This window comes from Mus musculus, chromosome 9, assembly GCF_000001635.26.
Source record: "Mus musculus strain C57BL/6J chromosome 9, GRCm38.p6 C57BL/6J".
Lineage (NCBI taxonomy): Eukaryota > Metazoa > Chordata > Mammalia > Rodentia > Muridae > Mus > Mus musculus.
In genome coordinates this window covers 79442633-79459512 of record NC_000075.6, presented here as the reverse complement: position 1 = coordinate 79459512, position 16880 = coordinate 79442633, and the positions used below count along the sequence as shown (strand labels likewise).

At 39.3% G+C, this 16880-nt stretch overlaps 1 long non-coding RNA gene across 1 annotated transcript in view; it reads left to right on the top strand.

Moving 5' to 3' along the window:
- Gm10635 (predicted gene 10635) overlaps positions 1 to 15476 on the top strand; it is a 75266-nt gene extending 59790 nt beyond the window's left edge. The window contains exons 2-3 of the long non-coding RNA NR_045336.1: positions 8829 to 8982; positions 12293 to 15476. This is a non-coding gene — a long non-coding RNA (predicted gene 10635). The remainder of the gene's footprint in view (positions 1 to 8828; positions 8983 to 12292) is intronic.
- Positions 15477 to 16880: the final 1404 nt, after the last annotated feature.

Here is a 16880-nt window from a genome sequence, read left to right as displayed (position 1 = left end):
TCAATGACTGCCATTCTGACTAGGGTAAGGTGGAATGTTAATGCATTTTGAGTTTACATTTCCAATAGTGAGGTTGAATTTTTTTCATTTGTTTTAACCACTTGTGTTGCATCTTTTGAGAGCCATCTGTTCTTTTCCTCAGTCCATTTGATTCTATTATTTGAATTCTTGATTGCTTTTTTCAGTTTTTACATGTTCTAGATACTAATCCTCACTTAGACTTATAGTTCACAGATTCCTCTATAACAGAATGTGGTCCTGGTGGCCCAACAATGGCTGTCTCAAAGGTCTAGAATCTGGTTGTTGTTCAGTCTGCAGGGACGGATGATTCCACACTCCCAGTCTGATGCCAGAGTCCTGGAAACTCCTGGAGAGATGCTATAATCTACACTGGAATCCAGAAGATGCTAGATTTAATCCTGGCCATAGTAACAGGATAGACAAACTTGCCAGTAAGAGAAAGGGCAAGCAGGCACAAAACAAAGTTTCTTTCTACCATGTCCTTTTATAAGGGGTGCCCCAGAAGGTGTGCCCCAGATTTAAGGTAGGTCTTCTAGCTTCAAATAGACTCTATGAGTAGCTCTTCCAAGACTGCCTGACAGCTTGGTTTTAGTTGATGCCAAATGCAGTCAAGTTGACAACCGAAATTCGTCATCACTAAAGGTCTTTTCACATCAAACAATGTAAGCAAGATAATCTCTCACAGACATTTCTAAGGCTAATGTTAATGTAGATAGCCCCTCACAGGAACGTCCAGAGGTTTGTCTCAGGTTATTCTAGAGTCTCCCAGGTTGGAGATCAGCACTAAGCACCACATAATCTTTGGAGCCATTTACGCATTCTTAGAACTGGGGCATCAGTTTCTGAGTTTATTCTTTCACTTTGTTATTTTGGTCAAAGATGCTAGAAGCAACTGTAGCATTGTTACAATCTGTAGTTCTCTGAAAATGTTCAAAAACATTTGATAGAGAATCCCCAAATTCCTAGCACCTCATTAATAGTGACTGAGGATTCTCAAATGCATTTATTTTGTAGTTATCTGAACAATTGACATGGTGGATCATTAGCACTGTCCAGATTACCAAGTGTTTTGACTAATACAGTCCTATATAAGCCATATAAGCATTTTAGATGGGACCGGCCGGCGTTAGTAATACTGTAAATTGCCTTGGTTGGTGCAAAGGGATGTCAGGAGGATGGGAGAAGGTAAGGCTCGTTAAGCAATCTGAGAAATGTCACAATAAGTCCTCTTGGGATGGTTTTTGTGTGTTATCTAGTATCAAAGAGTTTCTTCAAGATCTGTTTTCTGTTATATAATTCTTACATTCTTTTTGCGTGATGCTGGGAACACTGTGAGCTTTAATCTTTATAATATCTGTTCCTTTTTTTAGCCAGTTCTCAGTCACGTAGAAGGACAACATTGTGAACCAATTGTAATGCATCATGAGGGTGAGGTTTTTTTTTCCAGAAAATTGACAGGGAAAGTGTTCTGAGCTACCATAGCATGCTAGACCACAGCTTGTTTCTTTTGTGGGGGTAAAGCAAGCCTGCAGCAGATGCTTAAGAACACACTGTGTGTATGTGGGGCCTGGGTTGCCAGCTGGTGGTCTTTTTGACTACATCAGTGTTCCTAGGATGGGCTCTGAGGCTCCTTGAACAAAGGGTTCTAGAGGGAAAAACAATCTTGGAAGTACTGGATGCTCAGTCCTTTTTTTGAAAGTCTAAAATTCATGTAGCACCTTAAGCCACAAGAGTCGCAATTATAAAAAGGAAATTGAACACAGCTAACTGGATAAAACAGCTTGCAGTGGAAAGTTTTCTTGAGTTGCTTTCAACACCAGTGAGATGATATTACTGTTTCCCAATTTCAAGGTAGCACAGCAGGCTTTGTTGGAGACAGCTGAACAAGAGGACAGGGGATTTTTGTGAGATGACAAGACCTCACAACAGGGTTTCAGGACTACAGGTGGGTGAATAAATAATTGGAACCCTTCACATTATTTTACTGAAACTCACCAGACAGATGAGGCATGCACTAGGCTGAAACTCGAACTAAGTGTATCTTGTTTCACATTAAAAGAGAGCAGTATGGCTCACATTTAAAACCATGATTTCTTTTTTTGTATCTTCTAAGGTATCTCTTGTCTAGCTATGCCATTTAACATCTCTGCAAACTTGCAAGATTATTTTAGTCCTTGTATCCTCCAATTTCTATTTTGTAAAATAACTTAATTATCCCTAAATCTCAGCACTTCAGTAAGGACAAAAAGCTTTATTTTTAGTGTGCTACATATGTTGTTCACTATTCACAGAATTGCTGGCATGTAGTATGTCTTATTCTCAGTGCTATGTGAGCTGTGTGATAGTTTTCACAAGTGAGCACTTTTGCGTATCCACACATAACTGCAACATACACTGACATACATGTGAGCTTCGTGTTTTGTACAATAACTATCATGGATACCACTGAGTGAATGTCCATCAGTTTCAGGTGATTTGCTAAATCTTTTAATGGAATATTGAATATTCAATGATTCATGAGAAGTTCACACTGTTAGTATGTGTCAGTTGGTTTTTGACAACTTGACAAAAATCTAGACATATCTGGAAGAGGGCATCTTAATTTTAAAAAATGCCTCAGTGAGAAACATTTGACCTGTAGGCAAGTCTGTGGCCTGTTGTCTTGCTTATGACTGACATAGATGGCCTAGTTCATTGTAAGTGCCGTCCCCTTACAGGTCCTGAATGACATAAAAAGGCAGGCTGAGGAGGCCACGAGAAGCAAGCCAGTAAGAGACACTCCCCCGTGGCCTTTGCTTCAGTTCTTGCCTCTTGGTTTCTTCCTTGAGTTACTGCCCAATTTCCCTAGGTGATGGACTACAAGCTGTAATATTAAACAAACTCTTTTCTATTCAAGTTGATTTGGGGCATGGTGTTTTATTGCAGCAATTGAAACTCTAAGACAGTGTTTTCATTTGATGGGGGACAGAACTGAGTTGCAGAAAGTTTAAGTCACTTACGAGTTTGAACAACTGACTCATTACTAAGTCAGTCTGGAAGCTAGCACAGTGTTCCTCTTTCTCTTCCTCAACCAAGATAAATGATCATTTTATTCTTTTTTTTTCCTTTCGAGACATGTTCTCACTGGATATCTCTGGCTGCCCTGAAACTCTCTATGTAGACCAGACTGGTCTCAAGATCCACCTGCCTCTGCTTCCCAAGTGCTAGGATTAAAGGAGTGTGCCTTGACAGCTGGTTTTGTTCTGAATTTTAAATAGATGGTAATATAAATGAAGTCTAAGAATACTTTTTTACATAACAATGTGAAAATCAGTTTTAAAATAAAAACCATATATAATTATGAAATGTAATTGTACTATGATATACTGTAAGCTGTTGTCCACAATTCTCTGTAAGTGCAGTCAGTGTTTTCTTTTTAAAGAATGATTAAACTACAATGTGTTGAGTTTTTACAATTACCATTTATAACTGTATAATATTTCATTAAGAAGACATGATTCACTCAATCCTTTTTCTATGGTCAGAATTCCATTGTTTTCTAACCTTATGCCAGTTCTTTATGTATAATCTAGGAATGCTAATCAAGGTCCATTCCTTCTGGGAGTAAATAAATCCAAACAAATTGATGTCATTGAAACTGTTGATTTTGAGCTCATTCGTAGCCTCCTCCAGCCTTGAGCAGGTTGGCTCAGACCTGTTCAGCCATTGTGAATGAGACTGGGCAGAGGTGGCGCACGCCTTTAATCCCAGCATTTGGGAGGCAGAGGTAGGCGGATTTCTGAGTTCGAGGCTAGCCTGGTCTACAAAGTGAGTTCCAGGACAGCCAGGGCTACACAGAGAAACCCTGTCTGGAAAAAAGAAAAAAAAAAAGGAAAGAAAAGAAAAGAAAAGAAAAGAAAAGAAAAGAAAAGAAAAGAAAAGAAACCACCTAGGGTGGAGTCTTCTGACCTAGATAGGTCTATTGTTCTACTACCTTTGCACTCTTCTCCAAGACTCTGCTACCTGCGGAGAGGCTGTCTGTCTTCCTGAGACATTCCTGAATAAGCAACAGCCTGGAGACCAAGTGCTGACAGCCCAGCAACAAAGCATCAAGAGCCTGGTGTGGCCTTTCCCCTTTATAAGCTCAGACTCTTAAGTAAACTCTGGGGCCTTGATCAATATCTTGTCTTGGTTTTGTTATTTCTCTCCCTTTCTTTTCTCCATTCAGTCCCAGTTTCCCCTTCAGGAACCCAGTTCCAGTGGCCCCGGGCGGCTACACTCATTGTTTTTTAGTCAACTGTGTTTTAGGTTACAGATACAATTGGTTTTTTTTTTTTTTTTTTTTGAAAAGCTGCTTAGTAGATTTTGAAGTTTTACATCCTGGCTGGTGTTGCCTATGTGGCCTGCTCACACAAGCATCCCCATAGATCACTTATCACTACACACATTCAAGAGACTTGGGAGGGACCAACCAAACAAGATGAAAATACTGCAGAGATGCAGTGGAGACCAGCCACACACTTCCAAAGACTAGAGAGGAGATAAATGTGGTTCCTATTAGCATTGCCTCTCGAACTAAGCTGAGCAGTGTCAGACGTTCTTATTACAATGAACTTTCATGACTAATTGTGTGTTTTCTGTTGCCTTTCCCTTCTGTTTGTCCTTTCAAGTCATAATAATTAATTAAAAAATACCCATCTTCTATTTCATTCAAAAGATGACAATTATTCCCCTGGAATTTGTGGATCCAGAAATATATATATGTATATGTACATATATTCTTCTAATTACCATCATTAATCAGGTTTGTGTAGTCACTGGAGTTTTTCTGAGGTTATTCAGAAATAGCATGGAAGCCTGAATAGCATGGAAGCAGTTCATTTTGATATCTAGCTTTTGGCCACAGAACAGGACAGAGTTGGGTTCAGAAGGACAGTTATCTATCTTGGAGTAGTACTTATTTTAGGAATAAGAGCTTATGAGGTATATGGATTTCTCCCAGTTTTTTCTTCCAGAGTGAGGCGTGCCTTCGTTTTGGAGTTGGAATACAACCCAGCCCCGCAGAGCTGTGCAGGAGGATACGCTTCACCTTTGCACACTGCACTGAAAGATTAATTTTTATATTTCTTTTTTGAGGGCCCACTTTGCTCTTTCGCACCAACTTTATATATCTTTCTTATGTGGAAAAGAATAAGCAGCAACTCCTCCAACCCTCTTTCAAAAGGACCAAGTTATGGAACGCATTTTCTCAAACCTTTGGCTTCATGACATATTTACATTAGGAACCCACTGTTTTCCTTGAGCCTTTGAGTCTTTATTTTAAGACCCATATTGTTCTAAAGCGGTGAGTTTTCTGCAGAAGGATGGAAATTTACAGAATGTGTTATGGACAGGGTGCGGGTGGAGGAAAGCATATGTTTTCACACTTGAAGTTGTTAGGGGAAAATGGTATTTGGGCCCAAATTGGCATTAGAAGGCAGGAAAGTCTTGGTTAGCTAAAAAAAAAAAAAAGAAAAAGAAAAAAGAAACATGCCTGTTGAGCCACAGAGATGGAGCTCTTTAGAGCAATGCTCATTTTACTATACTTTACACTTTTAAGAGAACTTACAGGAAAATATAGGGAAGGAAAGGGTTTTAAGATCCTTGTTGGATTTCCATAGATGTTTTTCATCTTGAGTTGTGGTGCAATGTTGAGTTCTGATGCATAAACTACAGCTAGAATACATGCTCAAAATTATCAGGTACTTTTCTCTAGCATCCTCTATTACCCAAAACGAATTTACAGCAAATACTTATTTGTGTGGCTGGCCCACATCACCCCATCTTGCATTTTTTGTGTCAATTTTATTATCATTTTTTTCATCATACAGACCTGAAATACCTATGTCAAGATTTATTATTTTTGCTTCACATTCAATAAGTCATGAAGTCCTGTTGCTTTTTCTGCAACTGTATCCTGTCTTTCTCCTGAGCCTACCCTCACTGGCTTTCCTTCTAATGCACCGCTCCAGGGCAGCACATTTAAGAACTAGTTTCAAGTTCAATTTATACACCCTGGGCTTAAACTGCAGCTCTGTCATTTACCAGGTAGTGCAAATAAAATAGGGTTGGTATAATAATCACCTTATAAAATTGGCATAACTAGGAAAGATATTATACATAAAATGTAATACTTGGTAAAAAGTCGGGCCCTGCATGTGAAGTTTAGGATTATTAACCAGTTTTCTTGTTGCTGATCCTCTTCTCCAGGTACAAGGCCATAACCTCGTAGTAACTAAACCACCTCTATCAAGATCTCTCCAGCTACGGGACTCCTGATGCACATGCCTACTTTAAAGTTTGGTTCTAAGTTACCCAGTTAGCAATTGCTTCCTCTGTGTGTGCCCAAGTTCCCGAGCCACCAGAGTTTTCCTTCTCCTCCTGTCCCCATCCCTCTTTCTCCTGCTTCCTCTTGTTCTTTTTCTTTTTGCTACTTTCCTGTCTTCCTCAAATTTCTCCCCCTTCCTTCTTTTTAAGTTAAAAATATTCATACATTACTTTTAATTATATTCTTTCCTTTCCCCAAATCCTGCCACCTTGCTACTCACACAATTTCATGTTGTCTCTCCCAAAAGGAGCAGAAACGACAACACAAAACCACACTAAAAAAACAAACTAAAGACAAACCAAAGTAACCTCTCCCCCCCAAAAAACACTACAAGACAAAAATATCAAAAGAAAACAATCAAAATGATGCGCGCGCGCACGCGCACGCACACACACACACACACACACACACACACACGCAGACACACATGCACATAGACATACACACACACACACACAACCAAGCCCACAGAGTCTGTGTATGCTGATGAAGTACTTCTGGGCATAGGGAGTGAGGCTGATACATCCAGTGACACTCTATTATAAAAGTGTGATTTTCCATGTCGTACTGTCTGTATCCTATTCAGTAAGTCCTCGGCTCTGATGATATGTTCAGTCCTAGTCCCTCCTTTCTTTCCTCTCACATTGAGGCTATCTGCTCTTATACTGAAGTCCTTGATCAGTTTGGAGTTGAGTTTTGTGTAGAATGATATAGGTCTGTTTTCACTCTTTTATATGCAACCACCCAGCTTGCCTAGCAGAATTTGCTGAAGATGCTGTCTTTTTACTACTATGTATTTTTGGCTTCTTTCTGTCAAAACCCCAGATATCCAGAGTTATGTGGATTTGTGTCTGGGTTTTCAATTCTATCCCATTGGTCAACATGCCTACTCTTATGTCATGGCATGTTGTTTTTTATTATGCCAGCTCTATAGTGCAGCTTGAAACCAGGGATGATTTCCCTCAGCAGTTCATTTATTTTCAGGAATGTTTTCTATCTTGATATCTTTATGGCATCTTTTATGGTGTCATGCCTTTCCTTTATGTTCTTTTTGTTTGCTTGTTTGTTCATATGTTTTTAAAATTTTCAGTTGCTAATTTGTCTAAGATCCTCAACTTTATTTTCTGCTTGATTCAGTCTCTTGGTAAACCTTTCCTTTGAGTTTTCTCGTTGAATTGCTGGGCTTTTAAAGCACCAGCTGAATCCTCTTCAGTGTTTATATCTCTTTATTCAACTCCATTTCGAGGTCCTGGCTTGTCTTCACCATTTCAATCAGTTTATGGTTTTTTTGTTTGTTTGTTTGTTTTTGTTGGTGGTGTTTGTTTTGTTTGTTTCTTTTTTATTTGTTTTGCATCATTTAGACATTTATTCTCCTCCAGTTCTTTCTTCAAAATCTCATTAAGCTGTTTCTTTGTATCTTCTCTAAACTCACTGTGTTCTTTGGTGATTTCTTTTGTGATTGTTCTTTTAAATTCTGCATCCTAGAATTTATCACAAAGTGCTCATTGCAGGTATTTCTACAGGACTGGTGGATACAGAGGATAAATAGCTTGATCTTTCATTTGTTTGTATTTTTTTATGATGAAATGGCAGGTGGGCATCTTTTGTTAGTTATGTAATTAATATGGACATAGTAGTTCAGAGCAGAAGAAAAGATGTGCAGGTGTCTTGGGCCTAGAGTTGAGAATGGCTTAAGTGGAATGAAGTCAGGAGATCACAGGAGACAGAGCCGATAGTATTTTGGTCCAAGCCTAGGTTGGGGGTAGATCTATGTTGGGCAGCCTTTGTGAAAGAAAGGATAAGGCAGACTCACTGGGCTAGACCCTGGTAAAGGTTGTACAGTATCTGGCTGAGTGGAGAAGTTGAATATAGTGTGTGAGGGTCTTGTGATTTGGAGACAGGCAGGGCAGATCCTGGCAGAAGCCTAGAAGTTGGCTGTGGTGCAGACAGTGGTGACAAGTTATGACTGGGACATATATCACATCAGGGTTAAATCTATTAGGTTGAGTGTAGTATGTGGAAGGAAGGATCAGGTAGACTCACCTGGCTAGATCCTGGAAAAGACAGAGTGCTTTTTTTTTTTTTTAAAGGACAAACTAAATTCAGCTTAGCAAAGTAAGTGAATTGTGTTTTTGTAAATTTGGAGAAAGCCTAAAACATAGACTTGAGAAGTAGATTGGCAGACTCTATTAGGTCAGGAAAATTCAAAGACTTCCAGGCTTATGCCTGAGGAGTCTTCTAAATGTCTTTTATATATGAAGTCTAACCTCAAAATGGTATAGCCACATCAGCTCCAGCTGTATTCCTGACAGGGCCCTTCAATAGGACTTTCAGCTTGGTAGAACATGTTTTCATTGAAGAAGTGCCATAGGAAAGCTCTGTGTTCACCTACTTTCCTATCTAAGGCTCTGTAATCAATAAATAGATTGGAAAAGTGACTGCATGCTTTTCTTCCTTAAAGGGTTCACAATATTGTGTGGATAGCAGACACTGACAAATAAATGAAAAAGGAGTTGGGCTGGGAGCACATTCTGGAAATCTAGAAGATAACATCCTTATCTGAAACTCACACTGACATTTGCACGAGAGAGACGCTTTGTGGCAGCTGATGACAAGTGAGTAGGCAATCAAAATAGTGCTTTCAGGTAAGAGAAACAACAATAAAGCCTGGTGCAAATTGGGAATAGATTAATAATGGGAGTAATAATGATAAAACAAAATAGACACAGGTACCAGATGGGTCTGGGGAGGTAATATGGAACAGTGTCATGGAGTCTCTTGCCATTCTTTAGTGTGGATTTACTTTGTAGGCTATAGATGTCATTCAACCAGTGTATGATTTAACCAGAGCAGAGGGGAAAATGAATCTACAAAAATCTCAGGAAGAGGTAGGTGACAAATTAGAGCTCTTTTCTAAAGCAACAGTCAAAAATGAATGGGTGAATTTGAGAGACATGATGTATTTCAAAATTGAGAGAGATGTATGGTGTTCCATGTTTTGCTATCATTTGTCTTGACTCAGAATATTTGGGAAAAGAAATAAATTAGGAAGAGAAATAAAATTTATTTTGTTGAAAATATGTCTGCTTTACCGACATGATACCCAAGAAAGAAGTGGTATTGGTTATATAGCAGCAATATAATATGTGAAAGAGCTTTACATTAAAAAATAACTCCCGAACAAGGCTCAGATGTCATCTAAATACTCACAATAAAGATAACAGGTGACCCATAGATGTTCCCCTTCCACCCCTGAGACCTTCATCGACAAAGAGCTTTGTCTCAAGTACATTTATTACAGAAGCCCACAGGTAGACTCAGCCAGGCTTTATGCTTTCAAAGAGGCATAAAACCAGACTCTGCCCCTCAAGGGCTCCCAGTCTGGAGAATATGGTTGCATGTAAACAAAGAATCTAAATTTCCAAATTACAAAGGGTCAGTTGGTGTTTATTTATGTCATAGATTGCGTTTCATAGAAGACACTGTTGCCGAAGACAGATTTCTTTATTAAGAAAGAAAGTCACAGGAAGCTGGGGGAGAAAGGGTAACATGAAGGCAAAGCCCTTCACAGCAGAGGAAGGAAAGCTCACAAGGCCTCAACCGTACCCAAAGCATCCCAAGCAACTCAGGGAAACTGGGAGTGGGAGGAATGGTGCTTCTCAGAGAGGAGCACACCAATCGTCTGTCCAGTGCCACACTATCAGCTCAAAAAAATACATACAAGTAATATTATATGGATTCGACAGGTTATATTTAGGAATATATATGTATATGCAAATGCATATATGCATATAATGACAATGAAAAAAAAAAAAAAGAAGCCATGAATTTGAAGCCGAGCAGGGAGGGATCTTTGGGAGGATTGGGAGGGAGGACAGAGAAGAGGAACATGTTGTAATTCAATTCCAGTCTCAAAGGTAAACAACAACAGCAGAAAAGTAGAGGAACAAAAGAGAAAACTACCATCTCACGCATCTGCAGAATTCTATGCCTGCATCCTGCATAGTTTAGCAATGCTGGCTAGGACATCAGACCACAGAAGAAATGGCTGAAAGTGATATGGTTTGGACTTAGTTTTCATGTTTACCTGTCTAAAGCTTTCATTTTTAAGCAATAATGAGCTCAACTAAGCCAATATCAGCATAACAACACTGTGGGATAACTGATTCTCGTTCTGTTAGAGGCTGCTCTGGTGCTATAAGGTGCTTATTACTAGTCTTGATTTTTACTCACTAGATGTGAGCACAACGCCTCCAGAAGATGTCAAATACATTCCATGGGGCAAATATCTATGTTGAAAACTACAGGCTTGGTGCTTCAAATCACATAGAGAAGTCAATAATCAAAGGGTCCACATGTCTTTTCTACTTTATTGGCATTCTATAATATGGCATGCTTATCATAATTATATTAGTACTTAAATTAGTAATTGATGGAATGATAATTTTCTAAATACTGAGTCAGTTTAACTCATCTTTTCCCTCTACTCTGAGTACTACTACACAGTTAAATTTAACAAATCTCAATGCCTTTTTTCTCTTTTTAGTTTCTCTTATTTCTGTAATTTATTCCTGTGACATGGTTAACATTGTACTACTACAATACCATCCAGTGTTAACAATTATTTTTCAAAGAGAAAGAACTACAAATGCTCAGTGTATGTGAGGGAAGGCAGGTTAGAAGTTTGTTACTGATTAAAGTGGAAATGAGAAAGAAATAAAAGATTCTGTGATCCTTTGTTTCTTTATTAAAGGATCACTCAGTTTTACACCGAGTGTTAGGACTGCTTTGTGTTAAGGCACTATGACCAAAAGCAAAAGGAAAGAGTTTATTTGGCTTATGAATCCACTTCACTGTTAATTACCGAAGGAAGGGAGGGCAGGAACTCAAACAGTGGGAGAACCTGGACTCAGGAGCTGTAGAGGCCATGGAGGAATGCTGCTTACTGACTTGCTCCTCATGTCCTGCTCTGCTTGCTTTCTTATATATATATATTTATTACATGTTTTCTTCAATTACATTTCCAATGCTATCCCAAAAGTCCCCCATACCCTCCCCCCCACTCCCCTACCCACCCATTCCCACCTTTTGGCCCTGGAGTTCCCCTGTACTGGGGCATATAAAGTTTGCGTGTCCAATGGGCCTCTCTTTCCAGTGATGGCCGACTAGGCCATCTTTTGATACATATGCAGCTAGAGTCAAGAGCTCCGGGGTACTGGTTAGTTCATAATGTTGTTGCACCTACAGGGTTGCAGACCCCTTTAGCTCCTTGGGTACTTTCTCTAGCTCCTCCATTGGGAGCCCTGTGATCCATCCAATAGCTGACTGTGAGCATCCACTTCTGTGTTTGCTAGGCCCCAGCCTAGTCTCACGAGAGACAGCTATATCAGGGTCCTTTCAGCAAATGCTTGCTAGTGTATGCAATGGTGTCATCATTTGGGGGCTAATTATGGGATGGATCCCTGGATATGGCAGTCTCTAGATGGTCCATCCTTTTGTCTCAGCTCCAAACTTTGTCTCTGTAACTCCTTCCATGGGTGATTGTACCCAAGATATAAGAGACAATTTGTAAAACACATGAAACTGAAGAAGAACGAAGACCAAAGTGTGGACACTTTGCCCCTTCTTAGAATTGGAAACAATCTGCTTGCTTTCTTATTGAACCCAGTACCACCAGCCCAGGGATGGCACCACCCACAGTAGCCTGGACTCTCCTTCTTCAGTCACTAATTAAGAGAATTGCCTCCAGGTTTGCTTACAGATCAATCTTAAGGTGGCCTTTTCTCAATTGAGGTCCCTTCCTCTCAGAGGACTCTATCTTGTGTCAAGTTGTCATAAAACTAGCCAGGGCACACCAGGAAACTGAAGAGGAAGGAAGGAGGGAGACCATTCTGACTGACGCATTGTTTTTCTCTCTCTTTTCAGAAGCTCATTAAGATGACAAAACCATGATTCTCTTTGCACTGCTGATGTTCCATGAACATCAGAGGTTACGTTAGCTATAGAAGCGTCATGGAAATCTCTGAACAGTGCTAAGGACTCCCGGACTCTCTATCCTACAAATCACTTGTTGTAACACAGCCAGGTCACCAGTAAATACTTCCCATTCCCATGATTCAAGGTTCAAGATTTTCAACACATTTAAAACCAGGAGCATTGGTATCCTTTAATCTTACAAATCTTTAAAGACATTTTATTCTAAGAAGAGCCAAAGGAAAACCCTCTGCATTTCAAGAACTTCATTTAGATGTTTGATTTTTTTTTTTTAAATATGAATCACCCTACAAGTCTTGTAAAATACTTGTGTGGAGAGACAACGACCTTTAAGTTTGAAGAAAGGAATCTTAGATGTCGCAAAGACCCCACTGAGCCAGTTTTGTTTTAATTCTCTTTGCATCATAGTGTCTTATTCAAGTCTGGGTTGCAAGAGAGAAGTTGAGTGCATTTATGGGTCATTCTTGTCAGAGACAGAAAAATACAGACAGCTGCAGAGAAGTGGGACCCAGGATAACTGCAATCACAAATGGACCTCACTGAAAGAAGCGCTTGAACCACCAACCTCTTGTCCAAGCAGAAGAAATGGAGGCAGACTGCAAAGTAGTTTTTATGTGGATGCATAGCTTCCCTTTCAAAGAAACCACCTGTACCAATTGACTTTCAATTTTTCCCAACATTGCTGCCTGTCCCTCTACAGTCTGGGTCTGGAACAACACCACAAGCTCAGACAAGATAGATGCGGTTCTGTTGACCTTACAAGCTGTTGAAAGTATGGAACAAGGCTTGCAAGACAGTGAAGGATTTATACCTTCCTCCTAGTGATTAATTTGTTCTCATGTTCTGGACTTTAAGGCCAGATTTGAGAGGCAGCATCATTGGCTACTGTCCCCAAAACTTGTTCTGTCTCTATTCCTCCTTCTTGTCCTCATGAAAACCCTGTCCTCCCTAACAGAAAGTCATTCAATGCTAGTGCTTGGGGAAAACATGGCCAGACTGGGAGGAGCATGAGAGCTCTGTGGGAAACCCTGAAGGAATTACAATAGGGACAGAATGGAAGGGGTGAGGAAGGGTTAGGGAACTCAAAATTGGGTGCCACACAGCTACGTGGCCAGTCTGGCAGTTGCAACTATCCTTTTCCTAGATCTCAAAGAGGGCATCCTAGATTAACATAAGGTGGACATAATACGTTAACTAGTTGCCATGTCATCTGTGCAGTGCTTGTAGCTCCGAAGGTGCTTGTGATAAGATAAATCTGTCTGGAAGACTGCCAGCAAACAGCCATTGCTAGAGAACATTGGAAATAGAAAGTGAACCCTACAGCCCAGCCGGCCATGGATAAGCTGTGTTTCTTTCCTGTGATCCCAGCACTGGATGAGATGATGCTATGACACTTAAGGTATGATTTCTAGTATCACTCCCTCCTGATAACTGTCACACGGTACATGTCTGTCAAGAAGAAGAGAGCAAGCTTTTCCTTTCAGTAAGGAAGGAAACAAATTCTGTTCATTGGTTTATCTGCTAAATGTCCAGAATCATCTGACCCCTGGAGGAACCAGACAGAGCAACGGTATTGTCATGTCTTCCCCAAATGCAGAGTATTTCAAAACATTTCAGGAAAAGAAAATATTAACAGAAACTGCCTAACAAACTCGTGGTGGGATTTTTATTTGCTTTTATAACTAATGATAGATTTTCTTTTAATTCAGTGTTTGACTTTTTTTTTTTTCTGCAGCTGTAACTTGTGTCCATTTGTCAAACACCAGAGAACTATATCTGCTAATATCATGGTTATAAAACTGTGTCTAATAACCTAACCAAAATGCATCTTTTTATTGTGGCATTAGTGGAATTTTTTTTGTAGGTTTAGTAAACTATTCCTATCCTTTTTTTTTTTTTTTTTAGCTTTGTTTTTGTTTCCCCTTAAGGTTTGATTTTGGAGAGTTGTCCATGTCACATAGCAAATAAATTGACCATGAGACTGTCTGGTGACTTTAGAACATTGTTTTATGTTACATTTCCTTAGCCTATGGGACATTTGTTTGCTATACATGTTTTAAAAGTATATAGTAGCTTGCATGAATTCTAATCAGGAAGACATATTTAAAATTCTTTATCAGACAATTTGTCTTTTGTATATACTAGGGCTGCAGATTCTTGTGAGTTACTTTCGTATCTAGCTACTCTCCTAAAAGTGGGTCAGCTGTAGGAGTGCCCTGGTGGAAATTTTAGGGTCATTTATGCATAGTATTTTATCACCTGCAAGTAAAGATACTTTGACTTATTCCTTTCTAAACTGTACCTTGATCTCTTTTGATTTTCTTATTGCTCTAGCTAATACTTCAAGTACAATATTGAATAGGTATGGAGAGAGTGAACAACCTTGTCTTGTTCCTGATTTTAGTGGAAAAGTTTCTGTACATTTGAGTTAATGTTGGCTATGGGCTTGCTTTAAATTACCTTTACTATGTCTAGTTATGTTTCATGTATCCCTAGTCTCTCCAGGGCTTTTATCATGAAAGGCTGTTAGATTTTTGTCCAAGACCTTTTCTGCAACTAATGAGATGATTATGCAGTTTTCTTTCCATTTATTTATACAGTGGATTGCATTTGCTGATATTCGTCTCTTGAACCATCCTTGCATCTCTGGGACAGTCTACTGGATCATGAGAGATAATCTTTTTGATGTATTCTTGGCTTCAGTTTGCAAGTATTTTATTGAGTATTTTTTACACCTATGTTCATTATAGAAATTGGTCCATAGAGAGGACAGGGTTTTCATGAGGACAAGAAGCAGGAATGGAGACAGAACAAATTTGGGGGCCAGTGGCCAGTGATGCTATCTCTCAAATCTGTCCTTAAGGTCCAGATCATAAGCCCAAGTTGCTATGAGTGTAAATCCTTCATTGTTGCACAAGCAAAGCTTTTTTTCTTTTTTCTTGACAGAATCTTTATGTAGTTTGGGTGTCAGGGTAACTGTGTGTTCTCATTTCTGAAAATTTATATCATGTTCAGAAAGTCTTCATGTTCCAATTACTTATTTTACTGTTTGTACAGTTTTTTTGAAGATTTACATTTATAAAATATATCTGGAATAAAGTTCAGTTTTCAACATTACAAAGAATTGCAATATTGAACTTCAATTTTTGTATTATTTTGGTACCTAGGAATAAAAAAAAAATTCCTTTTCTGAGGTGAAATATGAAATGTGTGCTGATGTGAGATGGTTTAGTGGGTAAAGCTACAATTTGATCATCTCAATTTGATCCTCAGAATGTTAAGATGAAAGGACTCCATTAAATTATCCTTAGACTTCACAGGAGCACCATGGCATAAACACGCATGCAGGCATGCAGGCATGCACGTTCACACATGTGCAGGCACATACACACGCACCATGAATTGAACATACATACATACATACATACATACATATATACATGCAACAATTTATCTTTTAAATATATGAACACCATCTTAATCATATAGAGTGTCCCACATGAATAATGTTTGTTCTTACAGCTCAGGTCTCTCTCTCTCTCAGGACAACATCATTCTATACACAGTTTTGATAAATATTTCTGAGTGCCCACACTGTGCTAATTGCTGTTCTTCCATTTTAGGCGCTAGAGATACATCAGAGTGAACTGCTTTTAAATAAGCATAATGATAATTGAGGAGGCAGAGGAAGGAAGTCAGCCTGACTTGTTTAACACTCTACTAAAGCCAATGAAATCAATATGTAAAATACAGTGAGTTCTGGTAATCCCTGTGAAGGAAAAACAAAGCCAAGCCATGCACTTCAGCCAGGATGCTTTTAATTGGTCAGTTAACAAAAGCTACACCCAGAAAGGAGCACCAGGAAAAGGAAGATGCAAAGAGAGTGAGGGAGCAAATCAACAGTTACCTAGGGAGGAGAAAAAAGCAGCAAATGTCAGTGACTGTAAAGACAAGTGGCCAGAGCACAGTGATCAAGGGGACAAAGGAGGAAAGGGGCTGAGGTTAGAGGGTGCAAAAGGAACTGACTCTTATCTAACAAAAGGCCTCCAGGAGGTTTTAAGTAAGAGAGTTATACAGAAGGGTCTAGAAATTTAAGACTATAATGACAAATATGCCAAGCATAGTTGTATAGAATTAAGATACAGAAATAGAAGCTATGTCTGTATAGGTCTTATTTTAATACACTAATTGCCTTCCATGTCTCTTAATTCCCTGTGTGATCCATCACCTTTCATGCTCCCCTCTTCTTGTAAAATTCTTTTTCTTTTATAACAATAAAAAATGTTAGACCTGAGGAATAGAGATGAAGGCACGAAGAAGTGCTAGACATTGTTAGCATTCTGTCTAAACTCCACCCTACAGTTACCTGGCAACAGCCAGGTATGCTCCTCCCCACAGTTACCTGACAATAGCCAGGTAGGCCTGACCCACAGTAAAAGGGGCTGCTTGCCTCTTTTGCTTCTCTCTCTTACCTCTTGCTCTCTTGCTTCTCCCTCTTGCCCCCTCACCTCCCATTCCT